This window comes from Chrysoperla carnea, chromosome 2 (assembly GCF_905475395.1).
Source record: "Chrysoperla carnea chromosome 2, inChrCarn1.1, whole genome shotgun sequence".
In the NCBI taxonomy this organism is placed as follows: Eukaryota; Metazoa; Arthropoda; class Insecta; order Neuroptera; family Chrysopidae; genus Chrysoperla; species Chrysoperla carnea.
The window spans coordinates 27,805,708-27,811,692 of record NC_058338.1 but is presented as its reverse complement, the minus strand read 5'-3'; positions in this window follow the sequence as shown (position 1 = coordinate 27,811,692).

The following is a 5,985-nucleotide window of genomic DNA, read 5'->3' as shown; positions in this document are numbered from 1 at the left end:
GTTACCATGACTCTGTGAACAAACATAAGTTGCTTTAAGTTAATGCATTCTATTGTGTATTTCCCCTACATTTATAAACACAACACACATGATATATCTATCTCTTTTTACATGTATTCTAAGCACACTTTTCCAAACAGAACACACATGATTCATCCATCCTTGTTTTTATATTCTAAGCACACTTACTTTATTCTATAAATAATACTAAATATAGTTTATGTTATATTAGAGAGTTGTTTAAACACACACCTGTTTTTAAAACTTTACTATATTTTACATTCGTCTTTGTCGTTCAACTACTCGCTTGCTATTTATTGTCCTTACTTATTACAACAATAGAATTAAATTATTAAAAATTATAGTATGTAAAAAAAAAGCAAAAACAAAAAATTAACTTTAAATTCCATAACCAAATTCCACCACATTAGTAGTATTGTTTAGTTTTTGGGTCATTATATAACTATAATAACAACATAATTTTACCTTAAGCCTCTTTAAAAAATTTTTTGTTTAGATTATTACACTATTTTGCTAAAATTATTTTCCTGTGACAAGACTTGTTTACAAGAATTCCTTATCATATCATTTTAAATGTTTAAAATCGGCTCAAACATGTATTTTTGTGGTTATCGCAGAGCCTTGATTTTGGAATTTCTCTAATCTACTGAAAACTCGTTATTGTTTTACTTTTTTGAATCAAATTGGGTAGAAACTTAGAATATTTAAATTTGTCAACCAATTTTTTAAGATATTAAGAAATTAAGAATTGGTGATGATCTTCAAAATCGATTCAGTTTGGAAAAGGCATGACATAATTTTAACATATAAATAATTACTATGGATATGAATAGTCAAATAAACATGGCTCAATTCATTTAGAAAAGTGATAATATAATTAGGCAATTCAAAACAATAATTCAAAAGAATAAAATCAACTCAAATATTTTAATTTCAATTAAAATATTTCCAAAAGTTTGTCCCAAAAAATGATAGCTCTCTAAGTATTCTTTTCATCTCATCTGATGTCCTAGAGACCTGGACCATCACTTTGATATTAATTGAAGAAGGAGTGCTATAAGTTTAAAGTGTTTATCTCTGCGCCCGAGTGTTTCTCAGTGACATCGTAGCCCTTAAACGGTCGAACCAACTTGATTGAGAACATTTTATATCAAAGTTTCCAAAAATCGGTTTACAAAAAATAAATCGCATTTGTCGTCGGGTTTTTAAATTTTGTAAATTTCACTTGTAAATGATTAATAAAAAAATGTACACTGGCTCTACTTAGTAGTCTTCTACTTTTTTTTCCATTAAGTCCCAACTTTTTATTTCTCTTTATAAGAAACAATTTTTATTTTCCATTATATTATGTCACATTATTTCAGAATAATTTTTTTTCTTCATCTTTTATTTAATATTTTAATTACTGTATCTCTGTGTATGGAATTCAGAGAACAAAATTAATTAACAAAGTTTTTTACAATATATATATTGAAAAAGGAATAATATGTTACGTGTACGTATTAGAAAGTATAAGTATACAAAACAACCTTACCATACCTTATGTATGCCTATCATGGATAAGCTTTTCTTTTTTTTTTTTAATTCTAGAAAGCCATATTTAAATTACAATATAAATTCTATATATTATATGTTGCGTTGTATGGTTAAGTGGATTACACTTCTACACAATATGAATTATTTTTTTTATTTTATATATTATTATTAATATAAAAAGTTTTCTTTTCATAAATATCTTACGTCTATGTAGAAGCTATAAAGATAAATCTACACCGAATGTCCTCGTCTCTGTCGCTTGGATGTAGAGTTTTTGGGATATGTCTTTTAAAAACTTACGTAGACTTAGTCATCAAAAATACATTAAAAAAAAAGTGAAAATGAACAATTAATTGAATTAACTGTTGAAATACTCTGTATAGACAGTTTTCATTAGCATCTTTTTCAGTACTTTTAGCCGCCATTTGTAATACTTTTCTAAAATTTATCGAAATATAAAAGATGTTTTTTCCCAAAATATTTTACAAAACTTGCTTGTTGAAGCCTCCTACAAATTTTCAACTTCCTATCTTTTATAGTGGAGAAAATGGGCTCCATAGTTTTGACAAAAAAGAAAATGTTTCCAACAAAAGTTGTTTATTTTAAGTTTTTCTACATTTAAACTATTGTTATATCTTTTACGGTTTACAAATTTCAACTCGATATTTCTTTTCATTTTTGAGTACACCTTGAGTACAACTAAAATCAGTACACCTTGAAATATATTTCATATATAAAAGGTATAAAACAGTCGAAGTTCCAAGAAAATCTGGTAGCCAGTACACAGTTTCTTAGTTCAAGAAAATATTTACTTGCTTTGCACTAGACTATATATACTTATTTTCTTGAATTAAGTTTTAAGATCGTTAATTCAAGAAATATTTCCTTGTTATAAAAAGCCAAGTAAACGAGTTATCTTCAATCGAGTAATTTTTTTATTGCGAACATAAGCTGTCGTATCCATGTTTTCAAATGGATTTTTAAATTTTTAATGTTTCATTTTCAATTTCTTTACGTCTATGCTAATATATTTTTATTTTTTGTATACGGAAGTCGTGAAGATCTCACACCAGATTTGATTTTTTTTTTTTGAATTAACACAAACTTTTCTTTTTGCGTATTTTTGAACATTCACATTAGGAAGCATCTTGTCAAAATCTTATAATTAACCATCACAAAATATAAATAATAATAAAATCTCAAATTAACAAATTTTATTAAAGTACCTTAATAATTTTTTACGTACTTAAAAATTTAATGAGAATATTTTACAATATTAACAAAAAAAAAAAAATCATAAATTTAAATAATTTTATATCGTTTCACAGAGGAATGAATAACTATCATGAAATTAATTTTAATTATTTAATTTTTTTTTAAAGAAATGTTAAAAAAAGGGAGATAAGCCAGTTTAAATTATAAATGAAAAGGATGTCTATAATTTTTGTATCATATTCTAAATATGATAAGCAAAGGGACATTTCAAGTTTATAATCTATTTTAATTTGTCTTATTTGTCCGCGTTCACTAAATGATGCGAATAAAAGTCATTAGAATTTTGAAAATTTTGATCTCTGTACGGTATAAATCGTTGAAATATATTTGTCAAAATATTGTAATGTCATAACATTTAATTGTACACTAATTTTTGGGATAATAATTATGATAAAAATTAATAATTAATTTTAATAATAATTTTAATTAATGCAAATGATGTTATTGTAAGTTACTTTTTTTATGATTTAATTATACTATAATTTTTATTGAAAGCATTCTTACTGGTAAATAACTGGTAAGTATATTTATTATCTATATAAAATCGTCTTTACAGTATAACTTATGAATTTGACTAAAATTATTTTGATTTTGGTTTTAAAATTAATCGGTGGAATTAAATCTTTTAAATTTTGAAAATTTGAAAAGAGAAATAATAAATTTGTTAAATTTGGCTCCAGACGATGTAATTCAAAAGTATATTCAATCTATTAAACAAGATTGTAGGGTAAAAATCTATAATCTACAAATTACGATGACGTACAAGGTACAAATAGTCAGACAGTGAATAAAATAATTTAAAATAAATGTTTGTATTTATTTATATGACCTGTGTTTATTTTCAAGTAAGCGACCCCGCACTTCATTTTGTCTGCCCCTTTAATAAATATATTTATTATACATTGAATTAACATTTAATAATTTCCTTGTTTCTGTACGTCAAATTAAATGCTTATAAAAAATACAATATTAATATTCGCAGGAAAAAACTGTCTTACTTCATTAAGGAATTATCGCTGTACTCGAAAATTATCTTTCAGGTAAAAAAATATGCATAATGCGTTTTGGGTAGGTATTTTTAAAATTGACGAAAGTTAAATTTTCAAAAATAATAAAAAATTCGTAGGTATTTAAAAATACAAGAAAATACTTGGTGATGCCGGGAAGTAGCAAAAATTCACTCAGTTCTTCAACTGTTATACTCTTCGGACAGGCAGAAGACCATTATCGTACGTGTCACCCATCTCTTGACAGGAGTAAATTGAATGAATTTCGTTTTTTAATCCCCGAACTAAAAAAAAGGGGGTGTTATAAGTTCAACCGCTGTGTGTGTGTGTGTGTCTGTCTGTGGCATCGTAGAGCCTAAACGGATGAACCGATTTTAATTTTTTTGGCTTTGTTTGAAAGAAAATTTAATGGAGAGTGTTTTTAGCTATGTTTAAAGTGCGAAGTTTACGTACCCGAAAAAAATAAAATTTGGCGATGTAAATCCTAAATCGGCTCAGTTTGCAAAAGGTTTTAAGGGAAAAAGCAATTTATTGGAGAGTGTTCTTAGATATGATTCAAATGCGAGTTTAGGGTTCCGTAGCCAAAAAATTTGTCGGGGATTTTTCAAATTTTATACATTTCACTTGTTAGCCACAAAAATTAATTGTGAGATTTAAATTTGTGTTTTGGAAGGCCGTTCGTTTCTTACTTGTTGTAGAATAAAACAATAACATGTTGCGTTGTATATTTAAATGTACAAGTTTTTCCACTTCCTCCATATCGCTAAAAAGAATAATTAGAATAAATATACTTCCGAAAAGGAATAGGTAAGTTTACCCGATGGATACATAATAAATACCCAACTGTTGTCCACTGTTGATGTTTGTTATTGGTCACAGTGGTTGAACACTGGTGGCATATGGGCATATGCGTGCAGTATCAGAATGTGAACTATATGTATAGGTAAATTAGGTACATTATGAATTTTTATTCGAATTATATTAAATTATTTCACACAGTTAATAATAATCGCATCTGGTGTTTTCTAACTAAAAAGTTAAGGTATGTTATCGATGTGTGAGAATTTTCTATACGTAGTTCTTGGGGGAGAACTACTAACTGTTCACTTGCAAGTAAGTAACGTCATTTCCTACATAATTGTGATAAAAATGAATAGATAACTTTTTAATTTAAAAATGTCATTAACCTGCCAACAGTTGGTACTATTTTGAAATTTTTAGTTTTTAGTTGAGTCAACTTCGGTAGTTAAAGATGGTTTCAATTTTTATACCAAGGTATATATGAAATATATCAAGGTATATTAAATTTAGTCCCAAGATTGTAATGTTTAAAGCACATCCAAACAGCTCATACCATTATGCAAGCGTCTTTTGATTTTATAATTGATGGCTACCGTTAACGGGTGAATTTCAATATGTTGGTATTAAAGAAAAATAGTAAAAATTTGACGAGTCACATGGACTAAGAAGGATCCTGGCATCTTTTTTATTCCGGTATTCATGTCAAAAAAGTTTCTTGCTCCAAGAAATTTTGGTGGCCTCGGATAAAATTCTGTTCTGCTCCAAGAATGTTATATTCTTCCTTTTAAAATGCATAAATATTCTTGCATCAGGACAAGAAACCTAGAGGAATCTGTTTTTTCAAGTAATCCTGCTCATTTAATAGCGATAGTAAAACAAGTTCTTAAATCGAGCTTATTTGAAATTTTCTTTTCGGATTCATTTTATTTCAGATGAATCTTATTTTATTTAATACAGAAAACTTATATCTACAGATTCTTTTACACAAGAGCCTTAAGTGGTAGATATTTTGGGCAAATGAGGACCCACTTGTGAAATATAGCCCAAAGAAAATTGGCCTAATCGATATTCCGCTATACTGTTGTGGTAAAAACACAGATAAATGTTCCATTTAGTACGCATTAATTAGTATCCAGTTTTCATTGTGAATTTTGAAAATGAATATAAATATTTTCGTTAAAATAATTACTCCCTAAATATTATTTTTACATTTTTATAACATGTTTGTGAGTTTTTAAAAGAAATTTACAAAACATCATTTTACTTAAAAACGTTAAAATTTTTATACACAATGTTAAAAAATTATAAAGAACTCAATATAAAAAAAAAAGAATCTTTTACACAA